At 43.3% G+C, this 21,672-nt stretch overlaps 1 long non-coding RNA gene across 1 annotated transcript in view; it reads left to right on the top strand.

Moving 5' to 3' along the window:
- LOC122798069 overlaps positions 1-20,634 on the top strand; it is a 252,804-nt gene extending 232,170 nt beyond the window's left edge. Inside the window, exon 3 of the long non-coding RNA XR_006364213.1 lies at positions 20,504-20,634. This is a non-coding gene — a long non-coding RNA (uncharacterized LOC122798069). The remainder of the gene's footprint in view (positions 1-20,503) is intronic.
- The last annotated feature ends 1,038 nt before the right edge of the window (positions 20,635-21,672 follow it).

Raw genomic sequence — 21,672 nt, 5'->3', positions numbered from 1 at the left:
GTGAATGAACAGTGGAACTGTAACCTGGAGTTTGGGGTGATGGATGGTTTGAGAAGCGTGTCTATGCTTCAGTGACCTTCGCCCTAAGGTCGCTGAATTATTTGGCACATTTTACTAGGTTGCAGAGGGATTTGCTTAAAGAACTCTCAAATACCCTTTCCAGATCCATTTCTGCAGAGGTCCAATCATCCGTGACTTCTCATTTGGCTACCCTGTAATCTGTTTTGAGTTCATCCATGAGGCTTATTTTGCATACAGCTGAAGGTGCCTCATAGGCAGTGGGTTCAGGCATTCACATCAGAAGACATGCCTGGATGCGCTTATGTGATTTGTGGAACCCTTCAAGTCTTCGTTCATCAGTGCTACTTTTGATTGCAATTTTTTGTTTGGCCCCAAAGTGAAGGACACATTCTCCAGGTATGAAGAAGGATGGGCATATGTTTTTTTTTTCGACCCCCTCAAAGATCCTATTCTAGGAATCAATGAAGTAGTTGGAAGATATTGTTCAGAAAGTTCTAGGGTCCTTTCAGGACACTTGGAGAAAGTTCCCCTAGTATCTGATATTCTTTGTGTTTCACTGTTGCAGTCATTGCATTTGGGTTATCTGCTTGCAGATAGCCCTCAGCCGGCCTGATTATAAAAAGTCTTGGGTCCTGCGTTGGTTGCTGTCTCTTCTTCCATGATGTCAGGTAGTCAGGGGTATAATGCATGCAGCCGACGCCATTACATCAGTCTTTCTTGCCATGTGGTGCCTGAAGCAGAAGCAGTTCGCAAGTGCCGGTTGGCCGACTCCTGAACTTTTCGTTTTTGAGTTTCAAAACCAAAGTCTTCAAAAAAGCCAAATTACCCCTTTGGGGATCCTTCTTGCTCTAAACAGATGTCAGTAAAAGTTAACAATTGTATTCCTTGTGGAAAGCAAATACCTCATAAAGATTTTAATTTGTACTGCATTCCTTGCTTAGGCCCAGACCACGACGTCCCTCGCTGTCGCTTTTGTGCCTTATTTAATCCTCAAACTATTCGTCTGTTCATTTTCACATCAAACTATTTCGGTACTCTGTTTAATTATCCAGAAATGGCTTCAGTAAGACATCAGACTACTGACATTCTGAAAAAACATAAAGATAAAGACAGAGACAGACCGCATAGGTCCAAAGCTGCCGACGACTCTTCTGTTAAGCTAGTCGCCAGTTCGCCGGTACTCAGTGAGGCGCTTTTGCAGGCCCTGATGCCCATTATTTCAGATTCACAGGCCTGTACTGAGACCCACTCGGAGTCCAGTATGCCACGATATGCTTCTTCAATTATGGAACCTGCAGATGTCTCTACATTGGATGGGTCCGGAGCCTCTGTGCAGGCACCGGCATCTGAGGGTGTATTTAGGCCTACTGACTTGCATATCAAATGGGCACCATCTTCTTCAAGGCCTAAAACTTGATCCATGCCCAGAAAACAGACATCCAAACTGCATGGCCAGACCCATATGCCTAAAAAACAAATGATGAGAATGGCTGAAGACCTTATTACTCTAATTAGGGGAAGCCAGCCTTCTCCCTCTAAGAGACCTAGAACTGATTTTCCTTCTGATCAGGATTCTGAAATTTCTGTTTCTTCTGATGACCAGGATTTGCCCTTATCTACCTATGAGGATTCTGATGCAGAGGACTCCATTCCCTCTGCTTCCCCTCCAGAAGATTTCTCTTTTGGTGAAACTTTGCACACTCTTAGGGAGCATTTACGCTGGGAAAGCCGGGATAACTTTGACTCCAAAATGAGACTTAGGGAATTCTTATGCCTACCTCAACACAGGCCTTTAGCTATCCCTCCTGTACTGGACGTTATAGGTGATGCCTTCTTGGAATTTAGCCTGGCCCCAGACACTTTACCTCCAGCTCCCAGGAATCCTTATAGGTGTTACAGAGTACCTGACTCTCACAAGTTCCGCTTTAAGAATCCTACTGCAGACCCAGAGACCATTTCACAGGGATCCAAAGGCATTAAGGCTACTACTGCCAAAACCCCTACCCCCTCTGATAGAAATTTCAGGGCTCTGGACAGATGGGGTAAGAAGGTATATACTTCTGCTACTTTGGCCGTTAGGGCCTTAAACTGCCAGTTTCATATGTTAAAGTATCAGCAGCATATTATTGGATTACTTAAACAGAAAATTATGTTGATTCCTGACTGTGCCGAAAATAAAGAATTACAGGATTTAATGCATTCTGCTAAACAAGCTGGTAAACATACGTTGCAATGTGGTTTTGACTCCTTAGAGGCATCTTGCAGGGCTGCTGTCACTAGGTCTGTTCTTTGAAGGCATGCTTGGCTTAAGGAGCACACTTTGCCAGATTATGTTAAAGCTAAATTACTGGATGCTCCATTAAACCAAGACCACCTGTTTGGCAACAAAGCAAAAGTGGTGCTCAAAAAGATGGAGGAAGAAGCTAAATATATGCAAACAGTTAAAGATTTCCTGCAAGTACAGCCTCCCAGGTTTAGTAGGCATTGGCCTTCTAAGAATTGGTCTTTTCCTCTCTCTTCCAGGCCTTCTCAGTCCAAACCCAGGACCAGCAGGCCACCTAGGCTATAGTCTCAAGGTACTCACAGGCCTAAGCAGTGGGGGGCTCCCATTTCCAAAGCTGGAAGTAGTAAGACACCCCCCTATGGTAAACTGTCACAGTGACTTAACCTTAAACCTTTCAAGCCCTGCTCAACTGACTGCTCCTTTAGGAGGAAAGATCGCCCTGCGTGCGGGCACTCATTACCCAAGACAAATGGGTTTTAAATATAGTTTCCCAAGGATACAGATTCCACACCTTACCAACCCCAAACAGTTGGCCAGACCTATCCCCAAATCAGTGGGCAGCGGCTCAACTGCAGGTTCTCTCTTCTAAGTATCAGGGCTATTCAACCTGTCTCAACAGAGGAATGGGGACAAGGTTTTTACTCAGTACTTTACCTGGTACCCAGAAAAGACAACTCATGGCGTCCTATCCTGGACCTGTCTATCCTAAACACCTTTTTGTTAATCCCAAAATTCAGAATGCTAACTCTTCATCAGCTGCTTCCCATGCTAGGCAAAAATGCCTGGTTGGCAACATTGGACTTAAAGGAAGCTTAACTGCACATCCCAACAAAGGAATCTTGCAGAAAATACCTACGCTTCAGAGCAGGCTACATGCACTATCAATTCTCTGCACTGCCCTTTGGCTTATCTAATGTGCCCAGGGTATTCACAAAGTGCCTAGCTCCAGTCATTGCATTCTGCAGGTAAAGAAATATTCAAATATACCCATACCTGGATGACTGTCTAATTCAGGCAGAAAGCCAGGACACACTATTGAATCATCTGGCATTTGTAAAGAAACTGCTAACCTCACTGGGGTACACCATAAACGAAAAGAAATCTCACCTAGTACCCTGCCAACAAATTGTATTCCTGGGAGCAAGCTTGAACACAACTTCCCAGATGGCATACCTCACGCCAGAGAAACAAGTTTATTTGACAGCTAATTCACATTACTGGCCACAAAGACCCAGCTATCTGCAAGGGAAATACTGCAAGCCCTGGGGGTTTATGGCCTCTTGCATCCTACTAATTCCATATGCAAGACTGCATATGAGGAAACTACAATGTTATCTAAAAAGCCTATGGTGTCAACATTCTCAGGACCTGGAATCAATGATTCCTATCATTCCTTGTATAAAGACAGAGTTCCTTTGGTCGGCAAAGGCCTGCTACCACAACAAGGGACTGCCATTCACTCTACCCCCTGCCGCCTAAACCCAAACAGCAGACGTATCAGACTATGCATGGGGGGCTCACTTGGCAGGGCAGTGCATTCAGGGCAAATGGAACCAGAGTCAAATGCACCTGCATATCAGTCAAAAAGAAATGTTAGCTGTACAGAATTTTCTGACAGCCTACAAGGACCACATTCTTCCAGGACAATTATTGGTAAAGATAGACAACACCACTGTTATGTGGTACATAAACAAGCAGGGGGGAACCCACTCATACCCTCTCTGCAGACTAGCCATGGCTTAGTGGAACACAGCCTTGAGCTACCAAGTGCATCTACAAGCTCAATTCCTGCCAGGCAAGCTAAATTCACTGACCGATGACCTAAGCAGACATCTCATGGACCTACACGAGTGGAAACTGGAACCAAAGATATTCAACATTTTGATAAACAAATGGGGGAGCCCAGAGATAGACCTGTTTGCCTCCCCTCAGCACTACCAATTTGACAAATTCTGCACAAGGACTCCCCACAGACAAGCTTGGAAGGTGGATGCCCTGTCCTTCACCTGGGAAAGCCTCTCAGTATATGCCTTTCCCCCTCTGCCTCTCCTCTCGAAGGTTCTACTAAAGATCAAACAGGACAAGCTAAGGACAATACTCATTACGCCAACACTGGTACCCTCTCTTGCGCAGTATGTCACTTCTGGAACCATGGCATTTGCCTCAGACCCCTTCCCTGCTGTCCCAGCAGGAGGGCCAGATTCTGCACCCCCAGCTTCAAACCCTGAACCTTGCAGCCTGGCTAATTACCTGAGCTCTCCAATACCATTCCTCAGTAAGCAAGTGCTGGAGGTCATTCTGGAGGCAAGGAACCCTAGTACTAGAAAATTCTATGCTGAAAAGTGGAAAAGATACTGTTCCTGGAGCCAAACTCAGGGGATGGGCACAACCGTGCCCAGCTTACCGCATATTCTTCAATACTTAACATAGATGCTTCACAAGGGCCTTTCCTTCTCTTCTATTAAAATTCATGCCTCAGCCATTTCAGCACATTATAATACTGAGCCACCTCTCTTCTCTCACCCCCTGCTGAAGCAATTCATCAGAGGTGCCAAAAATTTAAGACCACCCAGGGGAGCCTCTACCCCAGCCTGGGACCTTAACTTTGTATTGGAAAAGCTCTCTACCTCATTTTGAGCCAGCTGCAACTGCAGAGTTGAAATTCCTTTCTTGGAAAACAACCTTCCTTCTAGCCATCACTTCAGCAAGAAGAGTGTCTGAATTACAGACCCTCATAGCAGAGGAGCCCTTCATCATCCTCCATGCAGAAAGGATGTCCCTCGGGACCAATCCTTCCTTTATGCCCAAGGTGGTATCCAGTGTGGCCCTTAATCAGTCCATTCATTTGCCAACCATCTTTTCTAATCCACAAAACAAAGGAGAACGAATACTGCACACTTTGTACGTGCACAGACAACTTTGATTTTGTTTGGACAGGACTAAGCCTCTCAGGAAAACTGAACAGCTGCTAGTTGCCTTTGCTGCAGGGGCAGAGGGGAAGGCCATTTCAAAGCAAACCATTTCTAATTGGATAGGCCATTACATTCCTTTCTGCTATAAGCACCATGGAAAACTTACCCCACAGGGGATAAGATCAAATTCCACCAGGGCTGCATCTACTTCAACAGCCTTTCTCAGAGGTGTTCCTACCCAGGACATCCTAGAAGCTGCTACCTGGAGTTCTGTTAATACCTTCACCAAGCATTACCACTTGCCTATTTTTTCTAAATCCAGAGCTGGTTTTGCCACTGCAGTCTTGCAGGGCCTAATAGCTGGTCCTAATGCTCTTTAACTGTTTTCTCCCTTCCTTAGCTTTGGGAATCTACCCAAATGTAATGACTGTAACAGTGAAACACGAAGAACATAGTACAGATGTTCATCATGTTACCCTGCTGCAGTCATCACACTTGGGTTATCCTGTCGTCAGGCGGTCCCGCAGTCGGCCGGATTTCCAAAGTCTTGGTCCGACGTCGGTTGCTGTTTCCTCATCCCTGACGTCAGTGTGCCAGGGGTTACATATATTGTAACCACCATTTTCTCCAGTCTTTCTTGCCGCGTGGTGCCCGAAGCAGAAGCAGTTCACAATTGCCGGTCGGCCGACTCCTGAGATTTTCGAATTCGAATTTCAGACTGAAGTCTTCTATAAAGCTAAGTACCCCGTTGGGAAAACTTTTCTTGCCTCAGACCGATGTCAGAAAAAGTTAACAATTGTATTTCTTGTGGGAAGCAAATACCTCAAAGATTTTCATTCTTATTGCATACCTTGCCTAGGCCCTGATCACGACGTCACTTCTTGTCGTTTTTGTGCTAGATTTAATAAACGTACTATTAAAAGATGATTTGATTTCCACGACACTTTTTTGGTAGAAAATTTAACTATAACATGCCATCGGAGTTACCGACTACCGGCGTGCACAAAAAACACAGGGACAAGGACCGACAGCCCAGGCCTAAGCCCGATTCCGAGGCCTCGGTTGATCCGGTCTCCGGTTCTCCGGTTATCAGTGAGGCTCCGATGCAGCCTCTGACTACCGCAGTTCTGGAACCCGAGACCGCTACAGATATTTTGTCGGAATGTACTAGACTGACGCAGCCTTTTACTTCAGGCCCTACCGACGATTTACCTTCCAAGGACGTCGGTACTTCTGAAATGCCATTGGTTTCTGAAGGCGTTTTCAGACAGACGACTCTTACAGTCAAAACGTTTTCCAAGTCGAAGACTCCTAAATCGAAAAAGGCTTCACTTCAGTCTCCTGTTCAAGGCCCTATGCCTAAGAAACAGATGCTCAAAACGGCAGAAGGTTTGATTTCTCTTATCAGGGATTCACAGCCTCCTCCTGACAAAAGGCCTAGACAAGAGGAAGATTCTGCTTCCTCTGAACAGCTGTCTGTTTCTTCGGATTCCTCTGAGGACCAAGACTATTCCTTCTCTCCTTATGAAGATTCTGATGCTGAGGAATCTATTCCCTCAGCTTCCCCTCCAGAAGATTACTCTTTTGGGGAAACTTTACACACTATGAGGGAACATTTTCACTGGGAAGGTCAGGATTACTCTGATTCCAAGAAAAGGCTGAGAGAGTTTCTTTTACTCCCCCAACACAGACCTCTAGCCATACCTCCTGTTTTGGACATTGTGGATGATGTCTACTTAGAATCCAGTTTCAACCCTGACTCTCTACCTCCTGCCCCAGCCAAGCCGGACAGATACTACAGAGTGCCTGATTCCCACAAATTCCTTTACAAAAGCCCAGTAGCTGACCCAGAGACTATCTCCCAGGGTCCCAAGGGGGCTAAGGCTTCCATGGCTAAAAATCCAGTACCTTCTGAAAGGGATTCGAGAGCACTAGACAGATGGGGGACAAAGGTTTATACCTCAGCCACTTTAGCTATGAGAGCACTAAACTGTCAGTTCCATATGCTTAAGTATCAGCAATTTCTGATTTCTCAGTTAAAACAAAAGATAACCACCTTACCTCAACAATCTGAAATGAAAGTAGTACAGGATTTGTTGCATGCCACCGAGCAGGTGGGCAAACATACCTTACAATGTGGGTTTGATTCTTTAGAGGCCTCCTGCAGAGCAGCTGTCACTGGATCAGTTATACATAGGCATGCCTGGTTAAAAGAACAAAGTCTGCCTGATCATGTTAAAGCAAAACTATTAGATGCTCCCTTACAGCAGGATGTCCGTTTTGGTGTTAAAGCAGAAGAAGTTTTAAAGAAAATGGAAGATAAGGCGAAATCAATGCAGACAGTTCAAGATTTTCTACAAGTACAACCCCCTCGCTTCAGCAGAAACTGGCCAACAAAAAAATGGTCCTTTCCAGCCACTTTCAGGCCTCAGAGGGGTAAATACAGGCGCCCAAGGGGCAGAGGACAACCACAAGCTCAGTATAAGCCTCGCCAATGGGGCACTCCAACCCAGAAGGGAGGAGAAGACAGGTCTCAACCCACCAGAAGGCAAACTCAGTGACTTGCATCTCAGCTGGCCAAACAAAGCTCTTTTGTCAGCCCCCTTGGGGGGAAAACTAGCACTATTTGCAGACAACTGGCACATGGTCACAAAGGACAAATGGGTCCTAGACATAATTTTACGAGGATACAGATTCTACTTTCACACCTTGCCACTAAAAAGAGGAATGCCAAACCTGCCACAAAATCAAAGGGCAGAGGCTCAAAAACAAATTACAGCTCTCATGGCCATGAGAGCCATTCAAAGGGTACCAACTCAAGAGCAAGGCCAAGGATTTTATTCAAGACTCTTCCTAGTACCCAGGAAAGAAAATGCTTGTTGACCAATTCTGGACCTTTCAGTTCTAAACACTTACTTACAAGTTCCCAAATACAAGATGCTAACACTACAGCAGCTACTTCCCATGTTGGGCAAGGAAGCATGGCTGGTAACATTGGACCTCAAGGAGGCATACCTGCATGTCCCTATCAGACAAAGTTGCAGAAGATACCTCCATTTCATTGCAGGTTCAACCCATTATCAATTCTCTGCACTGCCCTTTGGCTTATCTACTGCGCCCAGAGTATTCACAAAATGCCTGGCACCAGTAATTGCATACTGCAGACAAAGGAATTCAAGTATATCCATATCTTGACGACTGCCTCATCCAAGCTGAAAGAAAAGACATTCTCTTACAACATCTGGCTTTTGTGAAGCATCTACTAAATTGTCTGGGGTACACAGTAAACGAAAGGAAGTCAAAACTAGTACCCTCACAAAAAATGGCATTCCTCGGTGCCAGCTTGGACACAACGGCCCAGAAGGCTTATCTTACACCAGACAAGCAATTACAACTGACTCAATATTTCAAGACAATGGCAACAAAGACCCAATTAACTGCAAGAAAAATTCTGCAGGCTTTGGGCTTCATAGCATCTTGCATTCTGATAATACCATTTGCAAAACTGCATATGAGGAAATTACAGTGGTACCTAAAAAGCGTATGGTCTCAACACAGCCACAGCTTTGACACAGTGATATCTCTCATTCCCTGCCTTCAACAGGAATTTCTATGGTGGGCACAGGCATGTCACCTCAACAAGGGTCAGCCTTTCATCTTGCCCCTCTCCCAGGCAAACTGTCACAACAGATGCTTCAGACTATGCTTGGGGGGCACACATGGCAGGGCAATGCATTCAAGGCCTATGGACTGCAGAACAAAGAAAACTGCACATAAACCAAAAAGAGATGCTAGCTGTACAGAAAGCTCTGACAGCCTTCAAGGATCTACTACAGCCAGGACAATTTGCAATAAAGACGGACAACACCACAGTAATGTGGTACATAAACAAACAAGGGGGCACACATTCCTACCCTCTTTGCAGGCAAGCAATAATCTTATGGAACACAGCTCTGGCCTACCAAGTCCAGTTACAGGCTCAATTCCTGCCAGGACAGAAAAACACATTGGCAGACGACCTAAGCAGAAACATCAAAGATCGCCACGAGTGGAAGCTAGACCCACAAATATTTACAATGATAACTCACAGATGGGGTCAACCAAATATAGACCTGTTTGCCAGTCCTCAAAACTACCAGCTGACAAAATTTTGTACAAGGACATTCCACCATCAAGCTTGGAAAGTGGACGCTCTCTCCTTCAGTTGGAAAAACCTGACAGCATATGCCTTTCCTCCATTACCTCTTCTCACAAAGGTTCTTTTGAAGGTCAAAAAGGAGAAACCCCGACTGATTCTCATAGCCCCAGACTGGCCACGCCAGCACTGGTACCCGCTATTGAAGAATATGGCTCACAACCCACCATGGATATTACCTCAAATTCCTCATTTACTCACGCAGGAAGACAAGCAGATTCTACACAGCCAGATCAAAACCTTAAACCTGGCTGCATGGCAAATCAATTAAACATCCCACCAGCCCCTCTTTCACAAGCAGTACTGGATGTTATTCTAGAGGCCAGGAGGCCAAGCACCAGGAAGGCTTACTCGGACAAATAGAAAAGGTTTTGTGCTTGGAACCAAGCTAAAGGCCAAGACACAACTCAGCCTCATATGCCTCACATTCTGCAGTATTTAACTGAGATGTTGCATAAAGGACTTTCCCTCTCCTCTATTAAAATCCATGCTTCAGCTATTTCAGCTCACTACGACACTAATCCACCTTTATTTTCCAATCCTCTACTAAGGCAGTTCCTCAGAGGGGCAAAAAACATTAGACCACCTAGAAGAGCCCCTACACCAACATGGGACCTCAACTTTGTTCTGGAAAAACTAACGCTACCTCCCTTTGAACCAGCTTTTTCTGCAGACCTTCAGTTCTTATCCTGGAAGACTGCCCTGCTCCTGGCAATAACTTCTGCTAGGAGAGTCTCAGAATTACAGGCACTTATGGCAGTGGAACCTTTCCTCATTTTCCATCAAGACAGTGTTTCTGTACGAACTAATCCTTCCTTCATGCCTAAGGTGGTTTCCAGTGTAGCTTTAAATCAAACCATCCACCTACCCACTTTCTTCCCCAATCCACAGAACAAAGGTGAGATACTCCTGCATTCCTTGGACATTCACAGGCAACTTTGTTACTACTTGGATAAAACTAAGGCTTTCAGAAAAACAGACCCAGCTCTTTGTTTCCTATGCTACAGCTTCTCAAGGGAGGGCCATATCCAAGCAAACCATTTCTAAATGGATAGGCCATTGCATACGATTCTGCTATACCCATCATGGGAAACCAGTTCCTCCTACCATTAGATCCCACTCTACCAGGGCAACAGCTACCTCTACTGCTTTTCTCAGGGGGGTTCCTACCAAGGAAATTTTAGAAGCTGCTACTTGGAGTTCTGTACACACCTTCACCAAACACTATCACTTACCTCTTTATTCTAAATCCAGGGCAGGCTTTGCCACTGCAGTTCTGCAGGGCCTCATTGCCTCCACTAACCCTCTATGATGCCTCCACCCTACCTTAGCTTTGGGACTCAACCCAAGTGTGATGACTGCAGCAGGGTAACACGATGAACATAGTACAGTTTTGTACTTACCATAAATGTAGATGTTCGAGTGTTCACCCTGCTGCAGTCCAGGTTACCCTCCCTCCAACCCCTCTGATCTACTGGCTAAATCTTTGCTATGCCTGTCTGATGTATTTGCTTATAGCTGAAGAGATTTTGTGTTTGTACAGTGTTCCCACCTTTTGATACTAATTTGGATCACCTTTTTGGGGGCACCTGACATCTGGGGTAAGAAAAACTGAAGAAAATGGCGTTGGTTGCAATATATGTACCCCTGGGGCACTGACGTCAGGGATGAGGCGACAGCAACCAACGTTGGACCAAGACTTTGGAAATCCGGCCGACTGCGGGACCGCCTGACGACAGGATGACCCAAGTGTGATGACTGCAGCAGGGTGAACACTCGAACATCTACATTTATGGTAGGTACAAAACTGTACTTTGTGTACACTAACCATAAATGTAGATGTTCGAGTGTATTCACTGTTGCAGTACTGGTTATCCTCCCTCCAGCCCCTTGACTTCTATTGGCTATACCTCTCTTCTTTACTGTATTTAAGCTTTCTGGTGTATTTGCTTTTTGTTGGAGGTGTAACCTTGTATATAATTGCTTCCCATTATGGGGGTGCCTGACATCTAGGGCAAGAAAAACTGATGTAATGGCATCGGCTGCATGCTTTAAACTCCTGACTACCTGACGTTATAGAAGAAGAGAGAGCAACCGACGCAGGACCTAAGACTGATAATCAGGCTGGCTGAGGGATACCTGCAAGCAGATAACCCAAATGTACTGACTGCAATAGTGAGTACACTCTAGCATCTACATTTATGGTAAGTGTACACAACTGTACTTTCTTCATTCCACCCATGGCCTTTCAGTACTCTGTCCCAAAGGGATTTTTTTCCATCCAGATGGACAGTATGGATGCAATATGTTAAATTCACAATCAGTGAGGCGTGCACTTCTGTGTATTTCTCTGAGAAGAGCTGGTGGTGTGATAATGGATTGTCAACTTTCACTGATTCTTGGTGACAATGCAGTTCCCTGAAGAGTCCAGTTCTTTTACAGAACGTCTATTACCCTATGAACTCTGAGTCGCCTTTAAAGCAGTCTTTTGCATACAGAATATTTCATTTCTGGGGATCTCCTGTATGTGACCTCTTTGTGTCTCAGTTAACAGTGTCCCAATTACTTTCTCCTTATTCTTTCTCTTGGAGTTCAGACCAGACAATATGTAGCTCACGCACATTTAAATGGAGTCCTTTGCACTTTTTCCTCCATGTCTTCTGATGACAAAGCTCATTCAGAATGAAAACCTCTTGAAGCTAGCATCATTTATTAGCCTCCATTAGACACTGACTGACCTGGTTGTCTTCCGTTCCTTCCTCTTTATGAAAATCATCTAACTGCATTCCTTCAGGATGCTGCTGTTTCACCCTTTAGGCGACCCACACTCAGACCATCATCCACTGATGATGACGGTCAGAGATGCTTTTTTTTTTTTTTTTTTTGTTTTGGAGTGATTTTTTTTTTATCATTGTTTCCCTTCAAAGATCATCTACCCAGAAAGCTTACTGGGCAAATGGACCTTTTCTCTTTGAACAAGAAATAAAAGCATAGGCACTGTTTCTGTTCTACATCCTTGGTCCTGTCTTACCTTTCAGAAGTATTTAACTCTATCAAAATCCATTTGATGACAATTTTCCAACATTTTTTCTTTTAACTTTGCTTCTCTTGTTTTCCAAATGAGTTGTAAAGCCCTTTGAACTAATAGCCTCTGCTGATGTGAAATTATTGTCCTCTCAGTAGCCAGTATTTCAGGTAAGAGAATTTCAAGTTGCAGGCTGTTTATGGCAGGCCTCATTGTTTAGTTTTGCACAAGGAGATGGCATCTGTTAGGACTAACTCATCTATTACGTCCAGAATTGTTGGATAGTTAAATTTAATTAACCATTGCGTTACTTGGATGTGTGTACCCCCCCCCCCCCGAGTATTTTGATGGTGGCTAAGACATACTTCATTGTATGGATTTCCACATTCAGCTTATGTTTTATGTGGACAGAACCTCATCTGTGTAGAAACATTTAATTGTGTACACTGTCCAGGTGGCTAGCAAAATGCATAGATTCTGTCACAAAAATGTGGAAAACCTCTTCTGGCAATTCCCAGGGCTTATTCAGCTTGAGCAATGGCTACTTCTGCAGCCAGTGTTGTATTCCTGTGAAGGTGGCCACCCAGGAGGATTAGGTATGGAAGCCTTTCCTAAAGATTACTGAAGATGTTATATTTGCATTTGATAGGAAGAGGTCCATCAGTCCTAAAGGTTGCCAAAGATGAACCTTCTTACAGATGTATTGTTATTGTAAGTACATAACTTTCATTTCTGAGAGCTATCATTTGTAGAAAAAAATGTAAGTGGTGACTAAAGGGGTTTAGACTAGTTTCTGCTAATTTATCTTTATATCAAGCAACCTTTTTTTAAATTACAACTGCATATCTTGCCTTAACTTGTTTTGCTGTGAATTTTATATTGTTTTACATGCTTTGGATTCATGAAGAGCAGTTTGTCCTTACTGTATCAGTGGGTAAATACAAGTAGATGTAAATGAAAAAAATAAAATGATTGTAAAGTACATAAAAAAATTGTTAATGTCCAACATCAGCAGTGTAATGATAGTAGAATATACCTTGAGTTTTTTTTTTTTTTTTTGATGTTCTTCGTGTTTCACTGTTGCAGTCATTACATTTGGGTAATCTGCTGGCAGGTTGCCCTCAGTCAGCCTGATTAAAAAAGTCTTTGGTCCTGCTTCAGTTGCTGTCCCTTCTTCCATGATGTCAGGTCGTCAGGGGTATAAAACATTCAGCCGATGCCATTACATCAGTCTCTCTTTCCGCGCGATGCCCGAAGCAGAAGCAGTTCGCAAGTGCCGGTCAGCTGACTCCTGAAATATTTGTTTTTGAGTTTCAGAACCGAAGTCTTCAAATAAAAAGCTAAGTACCCCATTGGGGAAACTTTCTCTTGCTTCTTACCGATGTCAGTAAAAGTTAATAATTGCATTACTTGTGGGAAGCAAATACCACATAAGGATTTTTATTTGTACTGTATTCCTTGCCTAGGCCCTGACCACAACATACCTTGCTGTCGGTTTTGTGCTAAATTTAATCAACGCACTATTAAACGTCAGTATATTTTTGCTTTTAAATATTTTGGCTCACGATTTAATTATACAGAAATGTCGGTTAGCAATCCGACTACCGGAATACCTAAAAAAATGCAAAGAAAGACAGAGACAGGACGTTGAGGTCCAAACCTGACGACAATGATTCTCCTAAGCCAGTCGCCAGTTTGCCTGTACTCAGTGAGGTGCTTTCGCAGCCCCTGATACCCGCTACTTCTGATTCGCAGGCCTCTACTGAGACCCATTCTGAATCTGCTAAGCCGCAAGATGCTTCAATTATGGAACCCACGGATGTCTCTACCTTAGATGGGTCCAGAGCCACTGTGCAGGCACCGGCTTCTGAGGGTGTTTTTAGGCCTACAGATTTGTATATTAGACCGACGCCATCTTCAAAACTAAGGCCAAAATCAAAATTTATGTCTTAAAAAAATGACGCCTGGGCCACATGTGCAGGCCCCTATGCCTAAAAAACAGATGATCAAGATGGCCGAAGATTTAGTTACTCTGATCAGGGGTAGCCAACACCCCCACCCCCCTTCTAAGAGGCCTAGGCAAGACATTGATTATGAATCTTCTGAATAGGATTCTATTTCTTCTGACTCTTGTAATGAACAGGATTTGTCTGTACAAACTTATGAGAACTCTGATGCAGAAGATTCCATTTTCTGCTTCTCCCTCTGAGGATTTTTCTTTTGGGGAAACTTTACATACTTTAAGGGAACATTTCCACTGGGAAAGTCAGGATTTCTCTGAATCTAAAAAAAGGCTTAGGGATTTTCTTCTTCTTCAGCATAGGTCTTTGGCTATACCTCCTGTTCTAGACATTGTTGATGATGTTTTTTCAGAATCTAGTATGGCTCCTGATTCTCTGCCTCCGGTTCCTTGTAAGCCAGACAGATACAGGGTTCCTGACTCCCACAAATTCCTTTTCAAAAATCCTACTGCAGATTCTGAAACCATTTCTCAGGGTCCCAAGGGCATTAAGGCGTCTACTGCTAAAAATCCTACCCCTTCTGATAGGGATTCCAGGGTGCTGGATAGATGGGGTAAGAAGGTTTACACTTCTGCAACCTTGGCAATCAGGGCTTTAAACTGTCAATTTCATATGCTTAAATATCAACAGCATATCATGGGACTGCTTAAACTAAAAATGATGTTAATTTCTGACTGTGTGGAAAATAAAGATTTATAGGATTTATTGCATTCAGTTGAACAAGTTGGAAAACATGCTTTGCATTGTGGTTTTGATTCTATGGAGGCCTCTTGCAGGGCTGCTGTAACTGGGTCTGTGCTAAGAAGGCATGCTTGGCTCAAAGAGCAATCTTTGCCTGATCATGTTAAAGCAAAATTGTTGGATGCTCCTTTACAACAGGACCGTCTCTTTGGTAGTAAGGCTGAAGAAGTTTTAAAAAAGATGGAAGATGAAGCTAAATCTATGCAAACTGTGAAAGATTTCTTACAAGTTCAACCTCCAAGATTTAGTAGGCACTGGCCTACTAAGAACTGGTCCTTTCCAGTTCCTTCGAGAGCCACTCAAGTCAAACCCAGACATTCCAACAGCTCCAGGTTTCAGTCACAAGGGACTTTTAGAACAAAACAATGGGGTGCCTCCTCCTCCAAATCTGGAAACAACAAGGCACCTCCCTATGCTAAGCAGTCTCAATGACTTCCCTTTACACTTACCAAGCACTTACCTTTTGGCCGCCCCTTTGGGGGGAAAACTGGTACTTCATGCAAGAAACTGGCAACTTATAACCCAGGACAAATGGGGTTTAAATATAGTATCCCAGGGATACAGATTTCATTTCCACACGTTGCCAATCCCAAATGGATAGCCAGACCTTTCCCCAAATCAGTGGGCTGAAGCCCAGAAACAAGTACTGTCCCTCATGAACATGGTGGCTTTTCAGCTGGTACCAGAAGAGAAGGGACAAGGTTTCTATTAAAGACTTTTCCTGGTACCCAGAAAAGACAAATCATGGAGTCCAATTCTGGACTTATCTACTCTAAACACATTTCTGGACATTCCAAAATTCAAGATGCTGACTCTTCAACAGTTACTTCCTATGCTAGGCAAAGATGCCTGGTGGGTAACTCTAGACTTGAAGGAGACTTACCTGCATATCCCAATCAGGGAATCTTGCAGAAGATACATTCGCTTCAAAACAGGCTACTTGCATTACCAGTTCTCTGCACTGCCCTTTGGCTTATCTACTGCGCCCAGGGTCTTCACAAAGTGCCTGGCTCCAGTAATTGCATTTTGCAGACAAAGAAATATTCAAATATATCCATATCTGGATGATTGTCTAATTCAGGTAGAAAACAGGGACATTCTTCTAAAACATCTGGCATTTGTAAAAAGGGTTCTAACTTGGCTAAGGTACACAATAAACGAAAAGAAATCACAACTGGTACCCTCTCAAAAAATTACATTCCTGGGTGCAAGCTTGAGTACAACTGCCCAGATGGCTTACCTTACGCCAGAAAAGCAAATTCATTTGGCAACTTACTTCAAACAGGTGGCCACAAAAACCCTGCTATCTGCAAGACAAATTCTGCAAGCCTTGGCCTCCTGCATTCTTCTAATTCCGTATGCAAGACTTCATATGAGGAAACTTCATTGGTACTTAAAAAGTTTATGGAGTCAGCACTGTCACAGCCTGGAAACAATGATTCCTATCGTACCTTGCCTGCAACTAGAGTTCCTATGGTAGGTAGAGGCCTGCCACCAAAACAAGGGACTGACATTCACTCCACCCCCTGCCGCCCAAACTCTAACTACAGATGCATCAGACTATGCTTGGGGGGCTCATCTGGCAGGGAAGTGCATTCAGGGCAAATGGAGCCCAAATCAAATGCACCTTCATATCAATCAAAAAGAGATGCTAGCTGTACAGAATGCACTGACAGCCTTCAAGGACTACCTTCATCCAGGACAATTAATGATAAAGACAGACAACACCACAGATGTTCATCGTGTTTCACTGTTGCAGTCATTACAATTGGGTTAGCCTGCTGGCAGGCTACCCGCAGTTGGCCTGAATTCCAAAGTCTAGGTCCGGCGTCGGTTGCCGTCTCCTCCTTCCTGACGTCAGTGCCCAAGGGGTATAAAAGATGCAGTCGACGACATTTTCTCCAGTCTTTCTTGCCTCGCAGTGCCCGATGCAAAAGCATTTCGCAAGTGCCGGTTGGCCGACTCCTGAGATTTTCATGTTCGAATTTCAGATCCGAAGTCTTCATTAAAAGCTAAGTACCCTGTTGGGGAAGCTTTTTTCTTGCTCCAGACCAATGTCAGAAAAGGTTAATAATTGTATTTCTTGTGGGAAGCAAATACCTCATAAGGACTTTCATTCCTACTGTATTCCTTGCCTAGGCCCTGACCACAACGTTGCTAATTGTCGGTTCTGTGCTAGATTTAACCAACGCACTATTAAGCGTCGGTACGATTTTGCATTTCACTATTTTGGCAGAAGATTTAATTACACAATGTCGTCGGATAGCCATCCGACTACCGCAATTCACAAGAAACACAAAGAAAAAGAAAAGGGCAAGCATCCGAGGTCCAAAACTGACGAAGAGGCTTCTTCTAAGCCAGTCACCGGCTCGCCGGTTCTCTGAGGCGCTTTTGCAGGCGCCGAGGCCTGCTACTTTAGAGCCGCAGGCCACTACCGACTCCCATGTGGAGTCAACTCAAGGTATTGGAACCTCAGAAACTATTCCCTCAGATGGGTCTGGAGCCTCTGAGCAGGCATCAGCTTCTGAGGGTGTTTTCAGGCCAACACAATTATGTGTAAAAACGACTTCAACTTCAAAGGCAAGGACTAAAGCACCTTTAAAGACAAAGAAACAAGTACAACAGCCTCATGGACAGGCCTCCATGCCTAAAAAACAGATGCTCAAAATGGCCGAAGACCTAATTACTTTGATCAGGGGTTCCCATCCCCCTCCTGATAAAAGGCCTAGGCAAGAGACAGAATATGAATCTTCAGATCAGATTTCCATTTCATCTGATTCCTCTTCTGATCAGGAATACTCTCTTCCTCCCTATGAGGATTCTGATGCTGAAGAATCTATCCCTTCAGCCTCTCTTCCTGAGGATTATTCTTTTGGGGAAACTCTGCATACCATGAGGGAGCATTTCCAGTGGGAGAGCCAAGATTATTCTGAATCTAAGAAAAGGCTTAGAGACTTCCTTTTACTACATCAGCACAGGCCCCTTGCTATTCCACCTGTGTTAGACATTGTAGATGATATTTTTTCACAGTCCAGTCTTACTCCTGACTCCTTGCCTCCAGCTCCTGTTAAGCCAGACATGGCATTGTGGAACACGGCCTTGACCTATCAAATACAGCTACAAGCTCAATTCCTGCCAGGAAAATCTGAATACTCTGGCAGACAAACTAAGCAGAAATCTCATGGACCCACATGAATGGAAACTGGAACCATGGATTTTCGACATGTTAACACGCAAGTGGGGAGTCCAGACATAGATCTTTTTGCCTCACCCCTGAACTATCAGTTGGACAAATTCTGCACAAGAATTTATCACAAAAAAGCCTGGAAAGTGGATGCTCTATCATTCAGCTGGAAAAACCTATTAGTCTATGCTTTTCCCCCTCTGACTTTTAGTAGAACTTTGGAGAGCAGAGGCAAACAGGACAAACCAAAAATGATTCCTCCAGACTGGCCTCACCAACACTGGTACCCACTCCTGCGCAATGTGTCGCACCTTCCACCGTGGCACCTGCCTCAGACACCTTACTTACTGTTTCAGCAGAACAACCAAATTCTGCACACTCAGCTCCAAACTTTAAATCTTGCAGAGTGGCTGATCACCTAAATTCGCCCTTAGCATCCCTCAGCAAACCTGTGATGGATGTCATTTTGGAGGCAAGAAGGCCTAGTACTAGAAAATCTTATGCTGACAAATGGAAAAGATTTTGTCTGCAATCAATCACAAGGGATAAGCACAGCAGTGCCCAATATTCCTCAGATTTTACAATACTTAACTGAGATGCTTTACAAGGGCCTGTCCTTTTCTTCCATAAAAATCCATGCCTCAGCCATTTCAGCTCATTACAACACAGAGCCTCCCCTCTTCTCTCACCCTCTGCTAAAGCAGTATCTCAGAGGGGCCAAAAACTTAAGACCACCCAGGAGAGCTCCAACCCCTGCCTGAGACCTCCACTTTGTATTGGAAAAATGTACTATTCCTCCTTTCGAGCCAACTGCTACTGCAGACTTAAAATTTCTCTCTTGGAAAACAGCTTTCCTTTTAGCAGTCACTTCAACTAGAAGGATTTCCGAATTACATGCTCTTATGGCGGTGGAGCCTTTCATTATTTTTCATGCGGACAGGGTGTCTGTCAGGACCAATCCATTCTTCATGCCTAAGGTGGTATCCAGTGTGGCTCTTAATCAAACCATTAATTTGCCAACTTTCTTTCCCAATCCACAGAACAAGGGGGAGTGGATTCTGCATTCATTGGATGTGCACAGACAGCTTAGATTTTGGGGCAGAGGGAAAGGCTATTTCAAAGCAGACTATTTCCAAATTGCTAAACCATTGTATTAGTTTCTGCTATATGCACCATGGTAAAACTATCCCCCAGGGGATCAGATCTCATTCCACTAGGGCTGCATCTGCTTCTACAGCTTTTCTCAGAGGTGTTCCTACCAGAGACATTCTAGAAGCTGCTACCTGGAGCTCAGTTCATACATTCACCAAACATTACTATTTACCTCTCTTCTCTAAATCCAGAGCTGGCTTTGCCACTGCTGTCCTGCAGGGCCTTATAGCTGGTCCTAATGCTGTACAAGTCCATCCTCCCAACCATAGCTTTGGGAATCTATCCAAATGTAATGACTACAGCAGTGAAACACGAAGAACATAGTACAGTTGTGTACACTTACCATAAATGTAGATGTTTGAATGTATTCACTGTTGTAGTCCTGGTTACCCTCCCTCCAACCCCCTGTTTTTAATCTTTCTATACTTATACTTTCCTTTACTCTGCTTAAAAGCCTTTTTGGTGTATTTGCTTTAGTTTGGAAATATATATATAATTTTGTGTTTTTAATTACTTAAATATTTGGCTTCCCATTTGGAGGGCACCTGACATCTCGGGCAAGAAAAACTGATGTAATGGCATTGGCTGCATGTTTTATACCCCTGACGACCTGACATTATGGAAGAAGTGACAGCAACCGATGCAGGACCCAAGACTTCGTTAATCAGGCTGACTGAGGGCAACCTGCCAGCAGATTACCCAAATGTAATGACTGCAACAGTGAATACACTTGAACATCTACATTTATGGTAAGTGTACACAACTGTACCTTTTTTGTCTGTGTGCCTATGTTGGAAATGGAGGTAAGACCTAGCTTCAAGTTCGCTTTTTGAATTTGGTACTCACGTATGCAAAAGATGTTAACTTGTGTTATCCACACTCTAGTTTATCTTGCAACTTGCCAGAAATGAAAACTAAACAAACAAAAAAATTGCATGTTATACATTTCAATTTTTATCTCTCTTAAGGCTATAGCAGAATTTCAGTCTGAAGAGTACTTGAAGACTATAGATGAAACAGAAGTCCTGTGTTTAAAAGAAAATGACAACTCTTTGTACATCTGTGACCCCTTTGATGGTGCTGCTTTTCTCCACTTAAAAAAGGTGAGTCTCTGTCCATGTTAGAAATATAAATCTGTCTCAAATCTTTATTTTAATAACTCTAAATGTAATTGTTTTCTTTTTAATAGGTAAAGAACTCTAAATCCAGATAATCATTTAACTGGTAAAGAGTCCACTAATATACTTTTATTTAGGGATTAATATATTAAAACTACTGAAGAGACTTTAAATTTTCATTATAAAAAATCATATATACAATAACCAATTTAATTCTTGGAACAAGTTTGTATTTCATTTGAAGATATCATTTTAATTAGTTATTTCCAAAAATAAATAAATCCCGTATATTACTATCTAATAAGAATCAAATTAAAAGAAGATTGTTTTATTTTTTCAGACCTTGGAATTGTGGAGGTATTAATTTTCTGAGTATAGATACTTATGCAAAAGCAATAATTATTAAAGCCATCTGTAATTGGTTAGATAATTATATTACAAATTAGAAAACCCTACACTAATGCTTGCTTAATATGAATAAATTAAACATTTGAAATATTAATAATCATAAAACAGTGATTTTGGATATTTATCTGTAATTATATACAAATTCATGTTTATCTGCTTTCAATATCGAAGCATATAAATCTAGTCTTAAAAATTAAAAAAAAAATGTCAGATAATTTAAATTACAAGATGTTAAGTTGTCAAACTCGCCTTCATTCTTGCTGGATGGGTTCGGAGCCGATCCTCGGCTCCGACTCGGCACTTGCTAAGCTCGAGAGCTAATTTTACCAGCACGAAGCAACCCTATATCCCATGATGCAAGGCGTGACTACCCCAGATCTCGTTTGCCGCTTCGTGAAGAGGTCTCCTTTTACCAGCTCAGGTAAAATCTAGTATTTTTGTACTAAAAGTCAGTCAGGAAAATTTCCATTTTCCTTATTTCCTGTTCTTAGCTGTTAGTTAACTAAGTACCTACCTATCTTGCCCTATATTACCTTTCTATTTGTATTAGGGATAGTTTTCCTACCTTCAGGCCTTAAGCCTCCCTTCTATTATTTTTCTGTCAGGAAGTC

Source organism: Protopterus annectens, chromosome 3.part1 (assembly GCF_019279795.1).
Source record: "Protopterus annectens isolate FY-2018-M chromosome 3.part1, PAN1.0, whole genome shotgun sequence".
NCBI classification, from domain to species: domain Eukaryota; kingdom Metazoa; phylum Chordata; order Ceratodontiformes; family Protopteridae; genus Protopterus; species Protopterus annectens.
This window is presented reverse-complemented; position numbering and strand designations above follow the sequence as displayed.